Source organism: Anomaloglossus baeobatrachus, chromosome 2 (assembly GCF_048569485.1).
Source record: "Anomaloglossus baeobatrachus isolate aAnoBae1 chromosome 2, aAnoBae1.hap1, whole genome shotgun sequence".
Classification (NCBI taxonomy): Eukaryota; Metazoa; Chordata; class Amphibia; order Anura; family Aromobatidae; genus Anomaloglossus; species Anomaloglossus baeobatrachus.
Window position 1 is genome coordinate 343,915,830 of NC_134354.1, and position 23,021 is coordinate 343,938,850.

At 44.5% G+C, this 23,021-nt stretch overlaps 4 non-coding genes across 4 annotated transcripts; all 4 read left to right on the forward strand.

The window, feature by feature from the left end:
- The first annotated feature begins 5,948 nt into the window (after window positions 1-5,948).
- Window positions 5,949-6,021, forward strand: TRNAV-UAC (transfer RNA valine (anticodon UAC)). The gene has a single exon. It is a non-coding gene; the product is annotated as a tRNA-Val (tRNA).
- A 915-nt stretch (window positions 6,022-6,936) lies between these two features.
- Window positions 6,937-7,009, forward strand: TRNAV-UAC (transfer RNA valine (anticodon UAC)). The gene has a single exon. It is a non-coding gene; the product is annotated as a tRNA-Val (tRNA).
- Window positions 7,010-7,435: 426 nt separating this feature from the next.
- Window positions 7,436-7,508, forward strand: TRNAV-CAC (transfer RNA valine (anticodon CAC)). The gene has a single exon. It is a non-coding gene; the product is annotated as a tRNA-Val (tRNA).
- Window positions 7,509-10,393: 2,885 nt separating this feature from the next.
- On the forward strand, window positions 10,394-10,466 carry TRNAV-UAC (transfer RNA valine (anticodon UAC)). The gene has a single exon. It is a non-coding gene; the product is annotated as a tRNA-Val (tRNA).
- Window positions 10,467-23,021: the final 12,555 nt, after the last annotated feature.

Sequence of the window (23,021 nt, forward strand, 5' to 3'; positions counted from 1 at the left end):
ATGCAGAATCTCTGGCTGAATGTAGCTGGTGGGTATCTCACAGATGAAATACCATCATTCAGCTACAACCAATGGGAAGACACCACACCCTTTTTTATGCCCATCCTGTCTGCAGACCACTGCCAGACATAGCTATGAACCTCTGGTTAATTTTACCCCCAGTTCAGTTTTAGGATTTTGTGTGCTTGTTACCTGACTACTTTTCCTGCTTGCTGTTTATGTACCTTGTTGGCCGATCCGCATTTCACCTCTGCTTGTTTTCTGATTAAGTCCTGGCCGTCCCATTGTGTTCCTGTTCCTCAATTAATGTTTTGACCCTGCCTGACTACTATTCTCTGGAATAGCGGTGTGACTCACATTTCCCATACATTTCAAAGTAAAACTTTGACCGCCTGATGGCATTGAGCTCTGCTGCCAGCATAGTAAGGAGGTGTGTGGTAGTCCTTGTGCGCAGTTGCAAGGAAGGGTGGCCTGACCACACAGGGTTTGCGCCAAGGTGGAGGACCCACACGAGGTTGAAGAGGCTGAAGCAGTGTATTAACTTCTACATACAGAAGAAGGATTGAAACAACTCGTGGGGACGGCAAGACTTGTACAGCAGACCCTTCTCCATCTCTCACCATAGTTTGCCAGTGCCCAGTCAGTGACATGTAATGACCCTGTCTATGCTTACTGGTCCAAGTATCTGTGTTGAAATGCACCCTGTCGCACACAGAGTTTCTCAAGGAAGTGGTGATGTTGTGTGCGACATGCTGGTGTAGCGCGGGCATGCTTTTCTTGGAGAAGCAGTGGTGATTGGGCATCTGGTACTGGGGCACAGCGACAGACATAAGGTCTGTAAAATCCTGTGTGTCCACTAAGCGTAAAGGCAGCATTTCGGTAGCCAACAGCTTACAGAGGGATAGAGTCAACCACTTAGCTTTGTCATGGGTCGCAGTAAGTGGCCTTTTATTTGACCACATCTGAGGGACAGAGATCTGGCTGCTGTCTGTAGACGGTGTTGAGTAGGATGTCCCTGGAAAAATGCAGGTTTGTGAGGAAAGTGCAGGCGGAGACATGATGTTGCCTTCCTCCAACGTTGGTGCTATCGATGTTTGAGAGAGCTGTACACAATCACTTGTTTCCCCTTCCAAACCAACTGACGATCTACCAAGCAAACTGCCTGTTGCGGTTACAGTGGTGGAAGTTGTGGGTGGAAAAACAGGTGTGACAGCTGTCCCCACAGTCCTAGAAGATGACGAGCGCGCGGATGCACTGGAAGGGGCAGGCGGTGGATGGTTGGCTCCGCTAGGCCGCATTGCAGCACGGTGAGCTTCCCACCAGGCCATATGATATTTATTCATGTGACGATTCATGGAAGAAGTTGTCAAACTGCTGAGGTTTTGACCTCTAGTAAGATAACCATGCCAAATGTTACAGATCACATAATTTGGGCGATCTTTTTCTATGTCAAAAAAGGACCAGGCTAGGCAAGGCTTAGAGGCCATGCGACCTGTTGATCCACCCCGAATAATGCTCAGAGGCAGAGTGGTGGCTGAGGATGCAGTTGTAGACGTGCTACCAGTGCTCCGACTGTGTCCAGGAAGGCGCAAGGTTACTTCGACGTCGGTTGCATCCTCCTCCACCGCCTCTGTTGACCTCCTCGAGTGTCTGACTGTGGGTTGACAGTAGGTGGGATCTAGAACTTCATCATCAATTGTTGTGTTTGCACTCCCCTCCCCCTCAGACCGAGCATCTTCTTGCCCTGACCGAATATTTAAGTTATCATCCCAATCGGGTATCTGCGTCTCATCTTCATCAGTCTGTTCCTCATTGTCTATAACCACAGTTGTTGGAAAGGCAGCATTTTGGTAGCCAACAGTTTGCAGATGATGAAAGTCAACCTCCAAGCCATGTCATGACCTTCTAAAAGCATGTAAAACACAGCGAGGGGACTCCAACCACAGTCTCCCTCGTTTCCACTAACTGGGCCACACACACCCCACTTGACTGGCATCGGTTGAGCCCCCTTTTGAAAAAGAAAAAGATGCTTTGCATGAAGCACTCTCAAAAATACGCGTGCCTTTCCCGTCCCCTGGCTGACCCAGGGGAAGAAAAGTCCTCTGAGAGCCATGACTTGTTCATCTTGGTTCTTTTAGAGACACAGCGAGGGGACTCCAACCACAGTCTCCCTCGTTTCCACTAACTGGGCCACACACACCCCACTTGACTGGCATCGGTTGACCCCCCCTTTTGAAAAAGAAAAAGATGCTTTGCATGAAGCACTCTCAAAAATACGCATGCCTTTCCCGTCCCCTGGCTGACCCAGGGGAAGAAAAGTCCTCTGAGAGCCATGACTTGTTCATCTTGGTTCTTTTAGAGACACAGCAAGGGGACTCCAACCACAGTCTCCCTCGTTTCCACTAACTGGGCCACACACACCCCACTTGACTGGCATCGGTTGACCCCCCCTTTTGAAAAAGAAAAAGATGCTTTGCATGAAGCACTCTCAAAAATACGCGTGCCTTTCCCGTCCCCTGGCTGACCCAGGGGAAAAAAAGTCCTCTGAGAGCCATGACTTGTTCATCTTGGTTCTTTTAGAGACACAGCGAGGGGACTCCAACCACAGTCTCCCTCGTTTCCACTAACTGGGCCACACACACCCCACTTGACTGGCATCGGTTGAGCCCCCTTTTGAAAAAGAAAAAGATGCTTTGCATGAAGCACTCTCAAAAATACGCGTGCCTTTCCCGTCCCCTGGCTGACCCAGGGGAAGAAAAGTCCTCTGAGAGCCATGACTTGTTCATCTTGGTTCTTTTAGAGACACAGCGAGGGGACTCCAACCACAGTCTCCCTTGTTTCCACTAACTGGGCCACACACACCCCACTTGACTGGCATCGGTTGAGCCCCCTTTTGAAAAAGAAAAAGATGCTTTGCATGAAGCACTCTCAAAAATACGCGTGCCTTTCCCGTCCCCTGGCTGACCCAGGGGAAGAAAAGTCCTCTGAGAGCCATGACTTGTTCATCTTGGTTCTTTTAGAGACACAGCGAGGGGACTCCAACCACAGTCTCCCCCGTTTCCACTAACTGGGCCACACACACCCCACTTGACTGGCATCGGTTGACCCCCCCTTTTGAAAAAGAAAAAGATGCTTTGCATGAAGCACTCTCAAAAATACGCGTGCCTTTCCCGTCCCCTGGCTGACCCAGGGGAAGAAAAGTCCTCTGAGAGCCATGACTTGTTCATCTTGGTTCTTTTAGAGACACAGCAAGGGGACTCAAACCACAGTCTCCCTCGTTTCCACTAACTGGGCCACACACACCCCACTTGACTGGCATCGGTTGACACCCCCTTTTGAAAAAGAAAAAGATGCTTTGCATGAAGCACTCTCAAAAATACGCGTGCCTTTCCCGTCCCCTTGCTGACCCAAGGGAAGAAAAGTCCTCTGAGAGCCATGACTTGTTCATCTTGGTTCTTTTAGAGACACAGCGAGGGGACTCCAACCACAGTCTCCTTCGTTTCCACTAATTGGGCCACACACACCCCACTTGACTGGCATCAGTTGATCCCCTATAGAATGTAAGCCCGCAAGGGTAGGGCCCTCTTCCCTCTGTACTAGTCTGTCTACTGTAACTTGTATATGTAATTAATGGTGCTCTATAAATAAATAATAATAATAATAATAATCCCCCTTTTCAAAATGAAAAAGATGCTTTGCATGAAGCACTCTCAAAAATACGCGTGCCTTTCCCGTCCCCTGGCTGACCCAGGGGAAAAAAAGTCCTCTGAGAGCCATGTCCACATTGTCAGTGGACAGACATGTGTGCTTATCTGCCAGCAGACCCCCAGCAGCACTGAAGACAGGTTCCGAGAGAACGCTGGCTGCAGGACACGACAAGATCCCCAAGGCGTACGTGGCGAGCTCAGGCAATTTATCAAGATTGGAAGCCTAAAATGAGCAGGGCTCAAGTTGCACAATAATGGAATCGATGTTTCCATGCATATACTCATATATCTGTGTGTCCTCCTCTTTTTCCTTGTCCTGCTCTTTTGTTTTCACATGAGTATATGTCCTTGTCACTTTCCCATGTGTTGTGAGTTGTTTGTGACCTTTTGGACACCTTTGAGGGTGTTTTCTAGGTGTTTTTCTGTGTTTGTGATTGCCTGCCATTGTTTCCTATGCAGTTCGAGTTCGGTTCGTCAAACGTTCGACGAACCGAACTCGAACGGGACTTCCGTTCGGCGAACCGACCTCGAGCCGAACCGGGACCGGTTCGCTCATCTCTAGTCCTGGGTTCAATCCCCAGTGAAACCCATGTGTTCTTGGTGTTGAAATAATCCCCTATCAACCTGCAGTATATAAAGTTCTTGTCTTTGTTGCCGAATAACGGGATGTTTTAGCTTCCATCACCAACAGAGCTACGAATTTGTTTTTTTTCCCCTGGCGGTCAAAACTCGTCTCTAATTGCCATTACTTTGCAGGATTTCAAAGGTTTCATATTGTAGTGGTCATCACGTCTGCTTCACACGCAGAAGGTCCTGGGTTCAATCCCCAGTGAAACCTATCTGTTTTTGGTGTTGAAGTAATTTCCTATCGACTTGTAATATCTGAAATTCTTGGTTTCGTTGCCAACTGATAATATATTTTGGCTTCCATCACAAAGAGAACTACGATTTTGGGTTTCTTTTTTATTGACCATTTTAGCATAAAACATAATCCCATATTATAAAAATCCTGTTTGTTTCAAAATATATAGTTCCCATAAATACAAAAGCAAAAGACCAAACTATGGAGAAAAAAGTAACACTTTCAATATAAACTTCAATTTAAGCAAAATCCCTTTCTAGGAAAAAAACTGGTAAAATATGTAATAATTGTAAATGTTTCATTAACCAAAAATGCTTTCCTTCAGCAATAAAAAGGCCCCGTCAGTCACAATTCTGCTCTGCTAGCCAATACACAGTAACTTTTCGTCAGGTTTCATAGTGTACTGGTCATCACGTCTGCTTAACACGCAGAAGGTCCTGGGTTCAATCCCCAGTGAAACCAATGTGTTCTTAGTGTTGAAATAATACGCTATCCAACTACAATATATGAAGTTTTCGGCATTGTTGCCGAATGACGGTATGTTTTGGCTTCCATCACAAACAGAACTACAAATTATTTTTTTTTTCCCCCTGGCTGTCAAAACTCGTCTCTAAATGCCATTACTTTGAAAGATTTCACAGGTTTCATAGTGGAGTGGTCATCACGTCTACTTCACATGCAGAAGGTTCTGGGTTCAATCCCCAGTAAAAACAAGCTGTTTTCGCTGTTGAAGTAATTTGCTATCAACCTGTAATATATGAACTTCTTGGTTTTGTTGCCAACTGATAATATATTTTGGCTTCCCTCACCAAGAGAGCTACGATTTTGGGTTTCTTTTTTATTGACCATTTTAGCAGAAAACATAATCCCATATTATAAAAATCCTGTTTGTTTCAAAATATATAGTTCCTTTAAATACAAAAGCAAACAACTAAGCTATGTGGAAAAAAGTAACACATTCAATGTAAACTTCCTTTTAAGCAAATTCCCTTTGTAGGAATAAAACTGGTAAAATATGTAATAAAAATTGTAAATGTTTCATTAACAAAAAATACTTTCCTTCAGCAATAAAAAGGCCCCGTCAGTCACAATTCTGCTCTGCTAGCCAATACACAGTAACTTTCCATCAGGTTTCATAGAGTAGTGATCATCACGTCTGCTTAACACGCAGAAGGTCCTGCGTTCAATCCCCAGTAAAACCAATCTGTTCTTGGTGTTGAAATAATACTCACTTAAACTACAATATATGAAGTTCTTGGCTTTGTTGCCGAATGATGGGATGTTTTGGCTTCCATCCCGAACAGAGCTACGAATTTGTTTTTTTTTTCCCTGGCGGTCAAAACTCGTCTCTAATTGCCATTACTTTGCAGGCTTTCAAAGGTTTCATAGTGTAGTGGAAATCACGTCTGCTTTACACGCAGAAGGTCCTGGGTTCAATCCCCAGTGAAACCCATGTGTTCTTGGTGTTGAAATAATCCCCTATCAACCTGCAGTATATAAGGTTCTTGGCTTTGTTGCCGAATAACGGGATGTTTTAGCTTCCATCACCAACAGAGCTACGAATTTGTTTTTTTTCCCCTGGCAGTCAAAACTCGTCTCTAATTGCCATTACTTTGCAGAATTTCAAAGGTTTCATAGTGTAGTGGTCATCACGTCTGCTTCACACGCAGAAGGTCCTGGGTTGAATCCCCAGTGAAACCAATCTGTTTTTGGTGTTGAAATAATTTCCTATCGACTTGTAATATGTGAAATTCTTGGTTTCGTTGCCAAATGACAATACATTTTGGCTTCCATCACAAAGAGAACTACGATTTTGGGTTTCTTTTTTATTGACCATTTTAGCAGAAAACATAATCCCATATTATAAAAATCCTATTTGTTTCAAAATATATAGTTCCCATAAATACAAAAGCAAAAGACCAAACTATGGAGAAAAAAGTAACACATTCAATGTAAACTTCAATTTAATCAAAATCACTTTGTAGGAATAAAACTGGTAAAATATGTAATAATAATTGTAAATGTTTCATTAACCAAAAATACTTTCCTTCAGAAATAAAAAGGCCCCGTCAGTCACAATTCTGCTCTGCTAGCCAATACACAGTAACTTTCCATCAGGTTTCATAGAGTAGTGATCATCACGTCTGCTTAACACGCAGAAGGTCCTGCGTTCAATCCCCAGTAAAACCAATCTGTTCTTGGTGTTGAAATAATACTCACTTAAACTACAATATATGAAGTTCTTGGCTTTGTTGCCGAATGATGGGATGTTTTGGCTTCCATCCCGAACAGAGCTACGAATTTGGTTTTTTTTTCCCTGGCGGTCAAAACTCGTCTCTAATTGCCATTACTTTGCAGGCTTTCAAAGGTTTCATAGTGTAGTGGAAATCACGTCTGCTTTACACGCAGAAGGTCCTGGGTTCAATCCCCAGTGAAACCAATCTGTTTTTGGTGTTGAAATAATACTCAATTAAACTATAATATATGAAGTTCTTGGCTTTGATGCCGAATGATGGGATGTTTTGGCTTCCATCCCCAACAGAGCTACGAATTTGTTTTTTTTTTCCCTGGCCGTCAAAACTCGTCTCTAATTGCCATTACTTTGCAGTCTTTCAAAGGTTTCATAGTGTAGTGGAAATCACATCTGCTTTACACGCCGAAGGTCCTGGGTTCAATCCCCAGTGAAACCCATGTGTTCTTGGTGTTGAAATAATCCACTATCAACCTGCAGTATATAAAGTTCTTGGCTTTGTTGCTGAATAACGGGATGTTTTAGCTTCCATCACCAAAAGAGCTACGAATTTGGTTTTTTTCCGCTGGTGGTCAAAACTCGACTCTAATTGCCATTACTTTGCAGGATTTCAAAGGTTTCATAGTGTAGTGGTCATCACGTCTGCTTCACACGCAGAAGGTCCTGGGTTCAATCCCCAGTGAAACCAATCTGTTTTTGGTGTTGAAGTAATTTCCTATCGACTTGTAATATGTGAAATTCTTGGTTTCGTTGCCAAATGACAATACATTTTGGCTTCCATCACAAAGAGAACTATGATTTTGGGTTTCTTTTTTATTGACCATTTTAGCAGAAAACATAATCCCATATTATAAAAATCCTATTTGTTTCAAAATATATAGTTCCCATAAATGCAAAAGCAAAAGACCAAACTATGGAGAAAAAAGTAACACATTCAATATAAACTTCAATTTAAGCAAAATCCCTTTCTAGGAATAAAACTGGTAAAATATGTAATAATAATTGTAAATGTTTCATTAACCAAAAATACTTTCCTTCAGCAATAAAAAGGCCCCGTCAGTCACAATTCTGCTCTGCTAGCCAATACACAGTAACTTTTCGTCAGGTTTCATAGTGTAGTGGTCATCACGTCTGCTTAACACGCAGAAGGTCCTGGGTTTAATCCCCAGTGAAACCAATCTGTTCTTAGTGTTGATATAATACGCTATCCAACTACAATATATGAAGTTCTCGGCTTTGTTGCCGAATGACGGGATGTTTTGGCTTCCATCACAAACAGAACTACAAATTATTTTTTTTTTTCCCCTGGCGGTCAAAACTCGTCTCTAAATGCCATTACTTTGCAGGATTTCACAGATTTCATAGTGGAGTCGTCATCTCGTCTACTTCACACGCAGAAGGTCCTGGGTTCAATCCCCAGTAAAATCAAGCCGTTTTCACTGTTGAAGTAATTTGCTATCAACCTGTAACATATGAAATTCTTTGTTTTGTTGCCAACTGATAATATATTTTGGCTTCCATCACCAAGAGAACTACGATTTTGGGTTTCTTTTTCATTGACCATTTTAGCAGAAAACATAATCCCATATTATAGAAATCCTGTTTGTTTCAAAATATATAGTTCCTTTAAATACAAAAGCAAACAACTAAACTATGTGGAAAAAAGTAACACATTCAATATAAACTTCCTTTTAAGCAAAATCCCTTTGTAGGAATAAAACTGGTAAAATATGTAATAAAAATTGTAAATGTTTCATTAACCAAAAATACTTTCCTTCAGCAATAAAAAGGCCCCGTCAGTCACAATTCTGCTCTGCTAGCCAATACACAGTAACTTTCCATCAGGCTTCATAGAGTAGTGGTCATCACGTCTGTTTAACACGCGGAAGGTCCTGCGTTCAATCCCCAGTAAAACCAATCTGTTCTTGGTGTTGAAATAATACTCAATTAAACTACAATATATGAAGTTCTTGGTTTTATTGCTGAATGATGGGATGTTTTGGCTTCCATCCCCAACAGAGCTACGAATTTGTTTTTTTTTTCCCTGGCGGTCAAAACTCGTCTCTAATTGCCATTACTTTGCAGGCTTTCAAAGGTTTCATAGTGTAGTGGAAATCACGTCTGCTTCACACGCAGAAGGTCCTGGGTTCAATCCCCAGTGAAACCAATCTGTTTTTGGTGTTGAAGTAATTTCCTATCGACTTGTAATATGTGAAATTCTTGGTTTCGTTGCCAAATGACAATACATTTTGGCTTCCATCACAAAGAGAACTACGATTTTGGGATTCTTTTTTATTGACCATTTTAGCAGAAAACATAATCCCATATTATAAAAATCCTATTTGTTTCAAAATATATAGTTCCCAAAAATACAAAAGCAAAAGACCAAACTATGGAGAAAAAAGTAACACATTCAATATAAACTTCAATTTAAGCAAAATCCCTTTGTAGGAATAAAACTGGTAAAATATGTAATAATAATTGTAAATGTTTCATTAACCAAAAATACTTTCCTTCAGCAATAAAAATGCCCCGTCAGTCACAATTCTGCTCTGCTAGCCAATATACAGTAACTTTTCGTCAGGTTGCATAGTGTAGTGGTCATCACGTCTGCTTAACACGTAGAAGGTCCTGGGTTCAATCCCCAGTGAAACCAATCTGTTCTTAGTGTTGAAATAATACGCTATCCAACTACAATATATGAAGTTCTCGGCATTGTTGCCGAATGACGGTATGTTTTGGCTTCCATCACAAACAGAACTACAAATTTTTTTTTTTTTTCCCCTGGCTGTCAAAACTCGTCTCTAAATGCCATTACTTTGCAGGATTTCACAGATTTCATAGTGGAGTGGTCATCACGTCTACTTCACATGCAGAAGGTTCTGGGTTCAATCCTCAGTAAAAACAAGCCGTTTTCGCTGTTGAAGTAATTTGCTATCAACCTGTAATATATGAAATTCTTGGTTTTGTTGCCAACTGATAATATATTTTGGCTTTCCTCACCAAGAGAACTACGATTTTGGGTTTCTTTTTTATTGACCATTTTAGCAGAAAACATAATCCCATATTATAAAAATCCTGTTTGTTTCAAAATATATAGTTCCTTTAAATACAAAAGCAAACAACTAAACTATGTGGAAAAAAGTAACACATTCAATGTAAACTTCCTTTTAAGCAAAATCCCTTTGTAGGAATAAAACTGGTAAAATATGTAATAAAAATTGTAAATGTTTCATTAACCAAAAATACTTTCCTTCAGCAATAGAAAGGCCCCGTCAGTCACAATTCTGCTCTGCTAGCCAATACACAGTAACTTTCCATCAGGTTTCACAGAGTAGTGGTCATCACGTCTGCTTAACATGCAGAAGGTCCTGCGTTCAATCCCCAGTAAAACCAATCTGTTCTTGGTGTTGAAATAATACTCAATTAAACTACAATATATGAAGTTCTTGGTTTTGTTGCCGAATGATGGGATGTTTTGGCTTCCATCCCCAACAGAGCTACGAATTTGTTTTTTTTTTCCCTGGCGGTCAAAACTCGTCTCTAATTGCCATTACTTTGCAGGCTTTCAAAGGTTTCATAGTGTAGTGGAAATCACGTCTGCTTTACACGCAGAAGGTCCTGGGTTCAATCCCCAGTGAAACCAATCTGTTTTTGGTGTTGAAATAATACTCAATTAAACTATAATATATGAAGTTCTTGGCTTTGATGCCGAATGATGGGATGTTTTGGCTTCCATCCCCAACAGAGCTACGAATTTGTTTTTTTTTCCCCTGGTTATCAAAACTCGTCTCTAATTGCCATTACTTTGCAGGATTTCACAGGTTTCAAAGTGTAGATGTCATCATGTCTGCTTCATACGCAGAAGGTCCTAGGTTCAATTCCTAGTAAAAACAAGCCGTTTTCGCTGTTGAAGTAATTTGCTATCAACCTGTAATATAGAAAATTCTTGGTTTCGTTGCCAAATGACAATACATTTTGGCTTCCATCACAAAGAGAACTACGATTTTGGGTTTCTTTTTTATTGTCCATTTTAGCAGAAAACATAATCCCATATTATAAAAATCCTGTTTGTTTCAAAATATATAGTTCCCATAAATACAAAAGCAAATGACTAAACTATGTAGAAAAAAGTAACACATTCAATGTAAACTTAATTTCAAGAAAAATCCCTTTGTAGGAATAAAACTGGTAAAATATGTACCTAGGGGGCGTGTCCTAGACATGGTGGCGTGAGGAAGCTTACCTCCAGAGCTCCCGCGCCCACAGCTTAATATTACAGACTCCGGTGGTCCCTCCTCGTCCAGGATGGCCCCCAAGAGAAGACCGGGCGGTGCCCCCGCCTCCGCATCCCCCGGAGTGGGCCGGAAGTCCCAGGGGAGCCTCTCCAGATACCTGGCAGGGTCGGGCCGGGAGCTCCCGCCGGCGGCCCAGGACAAGATGGCGCCGGCGTCTCAGCAGCGTTCCCCGGCTGGGGATTCCCCTGGTGCGACCCGGCGCCCGCCCACAGCCTCTGCAGCAGCTCGGATGTCGGGTGGAGGGGAGAAACGAGCGAACGTCACAGCAGGGAGACCGGCGGCGGCAGATCAAGGTATAGAAGCATGGAGGAGGGGGGACCCACAGGCCCGGCCACACAGCATGTCACTGAGGAGACAGAGGAGGCCATGACATCCGGGGGATCACCTGTAATGGGATTCTCGGCGTCCCTCTGCACTCCAGGTACCCCTCCTTCTCTGGGGCAAGCAGAAGACCCCTTGATGGCAGACGACCAGCCCCCCAGCCCCCCTCGGGATGATTTGCAGGCTCTGAGGGAGCTTATATTGGCCCTCCCTAGCAAAAAAGATCTGGAGGATGTGGTGGCTAGAATAGAATCCTCCCAGCAGATGGCGCTGACTACCCTGAGAGAGGAAATGGTGGTGCTGGAAGATAGAATAGAGGCTACAGAGCAAGCACAGGAGTCTCTGGAGGGTAGAATGGAGAGGATTGAACGGGACTGTGAGACTTCTAATGCCCGCATTAGGGAGCTTGCTCTGCTATTGGACGATCAAGAAAACAGGGGCAGAAGAAATAATATAAGGCTGAAGGGTATACCGGAGGACTGGCCCCAAGATGTGCTGCGCACCAAAGTCTTATCCATATTCAATCAAGTCACTGATCGCCCACCTGAGGCCGCCTATCTCTTTGACAGAATTCATAGGGTCGCAAGGCCTGGCCCCAGATCTGCTTCCTTCCCAGAGACGTTTTATGTCGCTTGCATTATTATGGGGATAGAGAGAGGATTCTTCAGGGAGCCTGGTCGCGGGGCTCTGTGGATGTAGACGGGGCTGTGGTGAAGCTCTTCCCGGATGTCTCCGGCCGTACACTATACATGAGACGGTTGCTACACCCTCTTCTGCTCAAAATCAAAGAGGCAAGTGCATCGTACAGATGGGGCCACCCTTTTCATCTGATTGTCCGCAAGGGGGACTCTGTGTTCCAATTGAGGAGGCACTCTGAGCTTTCAAAATTGTATGACTTTCTTGGAATACCAGACTGCTCTATCCCGGACTGGATGGAGTGGGAACCTCAGGCCCCAACTGGGAGGCGAAGGAGGAGGGATGGCGTCCAATCCTCCCATTGTGATGATCTTGGAGGGTCATGAAATCTCTTGGTTGCTGATGGGTCGGGGAAGTGACCAAAGTGGTGGCTGAGGGGTCGGGAGAGGAGTATGGCTGGGGGTTGCCTCCTTACTCCGCTGGCAAGGGTTCTGGCTGTGCGACTGGCCCAACAGACCACAGCGTACTGACTTACGTTCAATGCAACTTTGTTCTATTGACGTTGGGTTGTTTGAGGGGGGGGGGTCTTGCATTTCTGTCTTGGGCGGGAGGGATCGCGGGAGGTTAATTTGACGGACTCTCCCCGTTTGTTTGGGGTCTGGGTCACCAAGCATACATATGTGAGGCGCGGGATGGAGCTCTGGCCACATGTCAGTTCTTGTCCCTAACTTTCCCTAAGCAGTTTCTGGGCTGGTCCCTGGTACTGCGTGCGGCAGATCTGCTGCTTTTCCACTCTCTTCCTTTACACTTTGTGCTCCTCTACATCTTTCTCTATCCCCTGCTAAAGGGTCTTTGCTTTCGCTTGGCTACATTCTCTCAACCCTCCCTCTTCCACTCATCCGTTTCCCTCCTCCTTTCCTTCCCCCCTCTTATTCCCTCTCTTTTTTTTTTTTTTTGTGTGGGTGTGTAATTTGTTGTTCGTTCCTCCAGAGGTCCATGACGGAGTATGACAAAGCAGAGACAAGCCGAGCTTCGGGTGGGATCACTGAATGTTAAGGGTCTTCACAGCCCGGAGAAACGGTCTATTCTCCTGAACCTACTATGGAAAAACAGAATTCAGGTCGCTTTCCTCCAAGAAACACACTACTGTGAGGCAAAACCATACAAACTTGCCGACAGAAGGTATCCTGTAGTGCACCATTCACCCTCCCCGGACCCTAGATCCAGGGGCACGAGCATCTTATTGTCCAGTACGCTCCCTTGGGAACTGCTGGACTCTCGATCGGATGATCAGGGAAGGCTTCTGATGCTCAAGGGACGCATTGCTACACAGACTTTCACTTTTGTGGCGGTCTACTTGCCAAATTCGGGTCAATGCCCTACATTGCTGCGTTATCTTGAGCAGATAGAGGAATTCTCTGAGGGCACTCTGGTCTTCGGGGGTGACTTTAATGTTGTGTTGGAGCCGCCGAGGGATAGCTCCAAAGGGGTGTCCAGTTTGCCACATTCGGTACTACGTCGCTTGCGACGGGGTCTACATGACCATCAACTAATAGACACTTGGCGATTGATGCACCCATCAGACAAAGATTTCTCATTTTACTCGGCAGCGCATGATTGCTACTCCAGGTTAGACCTCTTTTTCCTTAAACATGGGGATCTACATTCTCTGGTGGCTTCCTCAATCGAGTGCATATCATTCTCGGATCACGCCCTGATCACAATAACTCTATCCCTCGGCTACCCCATTGGGAGGCAGAGTCAATGGACCCTGAACACTTCGCTACTCGACGAACCGGTGACAATGCAGGAAATAAGGGAGGCCTTGCGGGAATATTTCAGAGACAGTGGGGGGGGGAGGTGTCCCCGGGTATAGTCTGGGAGGCACACAAATGTGTGGTGAGGGGACTGTTCATCAAACATGGGGCACGCCTGAAGAGAGAAAGAGAAACTAGGGTTACATCCCTTTTGGCAGACATTAGAGGGCTGGAGGCAATTCACAAGGGGTCTCTGGGAGGGGATGTGGGGGCCATTTTGGTCAAGAAGAGGGAGGAACTGAGGACCCTACTAGGCTGCAAAGCTAGGGGAACATTGGCTAGGTGTAGACGGCATTTCTATGAATTTGGCAATAAGAGTGGCAGGACCCTGGCTAGAGCTCTGAGGACTCAGAGAGCGAGAGGATACGTCTCTAAGGTGCACATCGCGGGAGACAGATGGGCTACTTTGCCGAAAGACATTGCCTCCGCTTTTAAAGATTTCTTTTCCATCCTTTATGCAATTGATGGGGGGTGGTCTGAGAGGGCCAGGATGGAATTGCGTAAACGTATACGGATGTACATCGCGGACTCCGGCTTGAGACATCTTAAGCCGGAGGATGCGGCCGATCTGGAAAGGCCCATCTCGGAGGAGGAATACTGGTCCGCACTTAAAAAATCCCCCACAGGCAAGGCTCCTGGCCCGGATGGTTTCCCTCTGCTCTATTACAAAAGGTTGGATTCCATTTTGATTTCCCCATTTCTATCAGCATTCAACCATGGCCCACATTCGGAAGCTGCTCCCTTGCCAAGGGATACCCTGGCTGCTAATATAGTAGTTATCCCTAAAGAGGGCAAAGATCCTACTTCGTGCTCTAGTTACCGACCCATTTCCCTCCTCAACACAGATCTGAAGCTCTTCACTAGGATTCTTTCGGACAGACTTTCCCCTTTGCTGGGGGAGATTGTTCACCCGGATCAGGCTGGGTTCATGACGGGCAGGGAAGCAAGGGACAACACGACTAAGGCTTTGAACATAATACACAAGGCTAAATCCGTTGGGCTGCCTTTGATGCTTCTGTCGACCGACGCAGAAAAAGCGTTCGACAGAGTCAACTGGATTTTTATGGAGGAGGTTCTGCGGGCTGTGGGGTTGGGGAGCATGATGCTTGCTTGGATTTGTTCCCTGTACAGCATCCCTTCGGCAGCAGTTAGAGTGAACGGTCTCCTCTCAGAGAGATTCCCCATCCGCAATGGAACAAGGCAGGGTTGTCCTCTCTCGCCTTTGATTTTTATACTGACTCTGGAACCCCTGCTCAGCCGGATCAGAAGCAACATTAACATATCGGGCCCCAACGTCTCAGGTTCTACTTATAAAATCGCGGCTTATGCGGACGATTTACTTTTTTTTATTACCAACCCTCGGGTTTCCCTCCCTAATCTTATGAGAGAGCTGGAAATCTACTCCTCATTATCTAACTTTAAAATTAATATGTCAAAATCGGAGGCCCTAAATATATCTATTCCCCTTGAGTTGGTCACTTCGCTACAATCCGCGTTCGAGTTTAGGTGGGCTAGCCAGGCCTTGAAGTATCTGGGCGTCCAGGTGCCTGCAGACCCTAGTCAAATCTACAAATTGAATTATCTCCCGCTCCTGCAATCAATTAGAAAAGACTGCGCCAACTGGGGGAAGGGCTACTTCACATGGTTCGGGAGATGTGCAATATTGAAGATGAATATCCTGCCACGTCTCTTATATCTTTTTCAATCCTTGCCGATTAGGATCCCTAGCTCTTTCTTCAAGGAACTGGCCTCTCTACAGATCAAATTTATCTGGGCCAACAAACCTGCGAGACTTTCCCGATCTCTTTTGTGCAGGCCTAAGAGTAGGGGAGGCCTGGGTATCACAGACCTTAAAAAGTACTATCTGGCCACGCACATGGTTAGGGTGTTGGACTGGTGCCACCATACCAGCACAAAGCCGTGGGTAGCCCTAGAACAGAGCTTCTCGGAAATACATCTTCCGGCCATCCCTTGGCTTTTGAACCTCCCCCTGCCTGCTCTGAGATCTCACCCTACCATTGGCGCCACTGTTGAATGCTGTTCGAGAGGGGAGGTCAGACGTCTTCTTTTGCCAGTGCCTTCCCCTATGACACCCATACTAGGTGACCCGGAATTCCGTCCTGGTCTCTTGGACCCGGTCTTCAGAAAGTGGGTTCAAGGGGGCAAATTCAGAGCCTGTCATCTGGGTAGAGAGGGGGATTGGCTTTCACTGACAGATATCCGGGGCTTCTTGCCTCCGGGTTCCATGGGGGATTGGAGGGCTATGCAGTTGAGGCACTACATGCTTTCCCTCCCTCGCTTCAGCCGATATGTCGGACCGCCCACGGGATTTGAAAAGTTGTGTCTGGGAGAGGGAGTCGTAAGGCACTCACTATCCTTGGTATACAACATGCTATCAGATCCGGGGGATTTGCCACCCCCGGCCTACCTGTTGCAGTGGGAGAGGGACCTGGGGATTAGTTTATCCGACTCACAAAGAAACAAAATCCTCCAGCTAGCACATAGAACTTCGATCAGTTCCAGACTGCTGGAAGCTAATTACAAACTGTTGGCCAGGTGGTACAGGGTCCCGACCAGACTCCATAGAATGTTTCCCTCAGTTGACCCGGTTTGTTGGAGATGTGGTCAGGGGGAGGGTGATTTTGTGCACATTTTTTGGTCTTGCCCTTCTCTGCAGAGGTTTTGGTCAGAAGTGGGGGAGGTAATCAGACGAGTGACCGGTACTTCTGAAACAATGGGTCCGGAGCTATTCATTCTACAGCTATCCGAACTCCCGGTTTCTAAATATAGGAGATCTTTGCTTAGATTCCTGGTCATGTCTGCCAGGTCTTGCGTTCCACTTGGTTGGAAGTCTACTACCCCCCCCACGGTGACGCAGTGGGTTTCGCGGATTAACGATCTGATGCATATGGAGGATTTGACATCCACTATTAACGATCGCCAGGAGGACTTTTATAGGACATGGTTCCCATGGATAGAGTTCACCTCCTCGGCGGAGTACGCGGACTTGGTCACGGAACCTCAGGATTCCTGATTTACCCTCCTTTTTTTTTTTTTTTTTTTTTTTTCTTCTTCTCTTCTCTTGTCGCCTTCTTTCTCCCCCTCTTTTCCTTTCTCTCTACTTTATTCCCTGATCTTCTCTTCTGCCCTCTTCTCCTTCCCCTTTCTTTATTTCTTTCTTTCTCTACAGGCCTTCAATCTTGGTTCAGGCTCTGATTTCTTTTTCTTCGCTCTTCTCCCTACTTACATTAAGTTGGGTCGGCTTATAAAATATGTAAACTGGGCCAGACCTGAGTAGTAGCGGGGATGGGAATTGCATATGTGTGCAGACTGTATATATACTACCGTCATTTCTGTAATAATACCTGCGTCCCAGTTGGGAGCAGGGGATGTATTGTTTGTTACGAGTTTGGCTTTAAAATAAAGAATTTAAAAAAAAAAAAAAAAAAAAATGTACCTAAAACCTGTGTTGTATGAGGACATTGAGGGGAACAGCAACAATGTAGAGTCAGTATGGGTAAATGTACATGGGGAGGGGAATAATGGAAAAATACTAATTGGAGTTTGCTATAAACCTCCTAACATACCTCAACAAATATAGGGTGAAATGCTGGAACAAATTGAAAAGGCAGCTAATAATAATAATCGGGTTCTTATTATGGGGGATTTCAACTATCCAGACATACAGTGGGACATAGAATCTTCTGGTTCTGCTAAAATCTGTAAGTTCTTATTTACTATTCAAGACAATTTCCTCTCTCAGATGGTAGGTGAACCGACCAGGGGAGATAATTTGCTAGATCTGGTCCTGTCAAATAGACCGGATACAATTTCAGATCTACAGGTCCGGGAGCACTTTGGCACCAGCGATCATAATATGGTAAGCTTCAACATAATATTCAATAGAACATTTCAAAGGGGGAATGCTAAAACCTGGAATTTTAGGAAAGCTGATTTCAACAAATTAAGGGAAGAGCTTAATTGTGTAGATTGGGACAAAGTCATAATAACTGGGGATACCGAACATAAATGGGGTAAGTTTAAGGATATACTACTAGAGTCCTGTAAAAAACGTATACCCTCTGGTAATAAAATGTCCAGGAATAAAAAGAAACCACTATGGATAATTAAGACTGTACAAAGTATAATAAAACAAAAACAAAGGGCATTTAAAATCTTAAAGGCTGAGAATACAGAAATAGCATTTCAGAAGTATAAAGATATCAATAGGAAATGTAAAAAAGAAATCAAACAAGCAAAATTAGCTACTGAAACAAAAATCGCCAATGACATTAAAATAAATCCCAAAATCTTTTATAAATACATTAATGCCAAAAGGAAAACAAAGGATAGTATCGGCCCCTTAAAATATAATAACAAGTTAGTTATAGAGGACAAACAAAAGACTGAGATATTAAATAGGCATTTCTCATCTGTATTCACCAAGGAACTGACTGTACCAGGGATCATTCAACAAGTGAAAAATCAAAGTTCACCACCCGATATAATTAATTTAACACAAGATGAAGTACGCCTACGTCTGAGTAAATTAAACATTGACAAATCCCCAGGGCCAGATGGCATTCATCCACGAATATTGAGGGAATTGAGCTCCGTAATCGACAGACCGCTGTATCTCATCTTTTTAGACTCACTTGTAACAGGGTTGGTGCCTCAGGATTGGAGGATTGCTGATGTGGTACCGATATTTAGGAAAGGTAAGAGGGTAGATCCAGGCAACTACCGTCCAGTAAGCCTGACATCAGTAGTATGCAAAGTTTTTGAGGGCATTTTAAGGGATGACATGCAAAAATATATTGCAGAAAATAATATGAAAACTGACAAACAGCATGGATTCATGAAAGATAAGTCGTGTCTAACCAACCTGTTGGGGTTCTATGAGGGGGTAAGTTCAAACCTGGATATTGGTAATGCAGCTGATGTGATTTATTTGGACTTTGCAAAGGCATTTGATACTGTACCACAAAATAGCCTTATACTAAAGCTCCAGAAGCAAGGACTAGGGGACACAATATGCAACTGGGTAAGGAATTGGCTAAAAGATAGGAAACAAAGAGTAGTCATAAATGGTACATTCTCTAAATGGGCTATAGTCAGCAGTGGGGTGCCGCAGGGATCTGTGCTTGGACCGATTCTTTTTAATCTCTTTATTAATGACCTTGTGGATGGGATTGATAGTACAGTGTCAGTCTTTGCCGATGACACCAAACTATGTAGGATATTAAAAACTGACCTGGATAGTACAATATTACAAAAAGATCTGGATAAGATGTCAGAATGGGCAGATACTTGGCAAATGAGATTTAATGTTGATAAATGTAAAGTAATGCACCTAGGATGGAGTGATCCTATAGCTGCGTATACATTAAATGGAAGTAAACTCGGGACTACAGAACAGGAGAAGGACTTGGGTATTCTCATTACAAATAAGCTGAGCAGCAGCACTCAATGTCAAGCAGCAGCTGCTAAAGCAAACAAGATTTTAGGGTGTATAAAAAGAGAGATTAGATCCCGTGATCCCAACGTATTGTTACCCCTCTATAAATCACTTGTAAGGCCACATCTGGAATACGGGATCCAGTTTTGGGCTCCACATTTTAAAAAGGACATTCAGAAGTTAGAGTCAGTTCAAAGGCGGGCAACTAGACTATTACAAGGAATGGAAGGCCTCCCATATGATGACAGGTTGAAAAAGTTAGATATGTTTAGCTTAGAAAAAAGACGTCTCAGAGGAGATCTCATTTATATGTATAAATACATGTGTGGTCAATATAAAGGACTGGCACATGACTTATTTCTTCCAAAGACAGTACTAAGGACCAGGGGGCACTCACTGCGAGTGGAAGAAAAGCGATTCCAACAGCTAAATAGGAAAGGGTTCTTTACAGTTAGAGCAGTCAGACTGTGGAATGCCCTACCACAAGAGGTAGTAATGGCAGATACTATAACAGCTTTTAAAAAAGGGCTGGATGATTTCCTCAGTACACAAAACATGGTTGGTTATAAATGACTTAGTGACTAAATGTAGAACTGGTGGAGGAAGGTTGAACTAGATGGACCTAGGTCTTTTTTCAACCTAAGTAACTATGTAACTATGTAACCAATACTTTCCTTCAGCAATAAAAAGGCCCCGTCAGTCACAATTCTGCTCTGCTTACCAATACACAGTAACTTTCTGTAAGGTTTCATAGTGTAGTGGTCATCACGTCTGCTTAACACGCAGAAGGTCCTGGGTTTAATTTTTGGGTTTCTTTTTTATTGTCCATTTTAGCAGAAAACATAATCCCATATTATAAAAATCCTGTTTGTTTCAAAATATATAGTTCCCATAAATACAAAAGCAAACGACTAAACTGTGTAGAAAAAAGTAACACATTCAATGTAAACTTCAATTTAAGCAATTTCCCTTTGTAGGAATAAAACTGGTAAAATATGTAATAAAAATTGTAAATGTTTCATTACTAGTGATAAGCGAGTACTAAAAAGCTCGAGTGCTCGAGGCTCGGGCCGAGCATCCCAAGATACTCGTGTACTCGGCCCGAGCACCGAGCCCAATGTTATCCTATGGGAGACCCGAGTATTTTTATGAAATGACCCCCGGCAGCATGTAGAAACCCTAAAAATGTCACAAAAGTCTCAGAAGAGTGCTCAAATGACATGGCAACAGCATGGGGAAGACCCCTTGAAGCATTTATCACTCAAAAGTCACAGCTGTGAACAATTTTGTCCGCGTTTTACACCATTTTTACGGACTCACCAGAAAACCTTCCAAAATGACACCAAAATGAATTTTCATGGCAGAAATGTTAAGGGCACATACCCAATAGTGAGATAGAGCTGGTGTATGTTACTTTTTGAGATTAATACATGAAAGATTTTACCTAAAACATTGTGTGGCACTCCGATGTCCCTAAGAAGAGACGTACATGAAGGCCTCTTGAGTCTAATGTGCCCATTTTGAGGAAGTGAGTCTTTGTAGTATTTTCCTTTGCCAGGGCAGTCCAAAATTGTGAGGTTCACCCATGCCCCTGCATACAGACGTGCATGAGGGCCTGTAAACCTGAAGTGCCCATTGTAAGTAAGTGGGTCTATTGTAGTATAGCTCTTTGACAGGGCAGCCAAAAATTGGGAGGCTCCACGTTGTCCCTGGATAGAGACGTGCATGAGGGCCTGTAACCCTGAAGTGCCCATTGTAAGGAAGTGGGTCTATTGTAGTATAGCCCTTTGGCAGGGCAGCCAAAAATTGGGAGGCTCCACGTTGTCCCTTGATAGAGACGTGCATGAGGGCCTGTAACCCTGAAGTGCCCATTGTAAGGAAGTGGGTCTATTGTAGTATAGCCCTTTGGCAGGGCAGCCAAAAATTGGGAGGCTCCACGTTGTCCCTGGATAGAGATGTGCATGAGGGCCTCAAAACATTGTTCCCATTGCAAAGGAGCGGGTCTCCTGTCGTTGTAATGTCCATTCCAAAAGAATGGGCGAAAAAATTTACCACTGGGGGTATTCCTGAAACAAAGGCCTAACTACTGTAACGGTCATCATGGTGGTGCATGAGGAGAAGGAGGAGCAGTCCAGCGATTATCCAAAGTCCAGAAGTGTGTTACCATGGGTGAGTGTAGGTACATGGCAAATTCCCGTTTCAAACTTTAAATTCCGCTCTCATTTGCTGGTGGTGTAATGAAGTCTGGCCCAATCTAACACTTGTTCATCTTGATCAGAGTCAGCCTGTCAGCATTTTCAGTTGACAGGCGGGTGCGTTTATCTGTATGGATTCCACCTGCGGCACTAAAAACACGCTCTGACAAAACGCTAGCGGCAGGGCAGGCCAGGACTTCCAAGGCGTAGAGAGCCAATTCATGCCACGTGTCCACCTTGGATACCCAATAATTGTAAGGCACAGAGGAATGTCGGAGTACAGTTGTTCGATCTGCAAGGTACTCCATGAGCATCTCGGCAAACTTAGAATTACTTGTGGCACTACCCCGCACCTCAGGGGCTGTGGTACATGAGGGGCTGAGAAAACTGTCCCACATCTTAAAGACTGTTCCCCTACCTCTGGCGGATTGGACTTGTGCCTCTCTCGGCTGTACGCCTTGGGTGTCCACTGATTCCTGACCTATGCCGCTAGCGTTTTGTGAGGGGAATGCTTTGCCTACTTCTGTGACTATGGCCTTCCGGAACTGCTGCATTTTGGTTGACCTCTCCGCCTCGGGAATAAGAGACATAAAGTTCTCCTTGTAGCGTGGGTCTAACAGTGTTACCAACCAGTAATGATTGTTGGCCAAGATGTTCTTAACGCGAGGGTCACGAGACAGGCAGCTTACCATAAAGTCATCCATGTGCGCCAGACTCTTAACAGCCAGTACTTCAGTATCCTGACCAACACGATGACTGAACATGCTGTCCTCCTCCTCCTCCTCCTCATCTACCCTGTCCTCTGGCCAGCCACGCTGAACCGAGGATATGACTGGTGTGCATATCATATCCTCAATTTGGCCGGAGAGTTGCTCCATGTCTTCATCCTCCTCCTCGTCATAGTCCTCCACTGCACGTTGTGATGAAACGAGGCTGGGCTCTGTGTTATCACCCACACCCACTACTGTTTCTTGCTGCAACTCATCGCGCTCCGCCTGCAATGCATCATGTTTGTTTTTGAGCAGAGACCGTTTTAGAAGGCAGAGAAGCGGTATGGTGACGCTAATAATGGCGTCATCACCACTCACCATCTTGGTGGAGTCCTCAAAGTTTTGGAGGATGGTACATAGGTCGGACATCCATCTCCACTCCTCAGGTGTTATGTGTGGAGTTTGACCCATTTCCCGACGGCTTAGGTGATGCAGGTACTCAACAACTGCCCTCTTCTGCTCACATATCCTGACCAACATGTGCAGAGTTGAATTCCAATGCGTGGGGACATCACACACCAGTCTGTGAGCCGGAAGATGCAAACGGCGCTGAAAGCCGGCAAGGCCGGCTGAAGCAGTAGGTGACTTTCGAAAATGTGCAGACAGGCGGCAAACTTTTACCAGCAGATCAGACAGCTCTGGGTATGACTTTAGAAACCGCTGAACCACGAGGTTGAGCACATGGGCCACGCATGGAACATGTGTC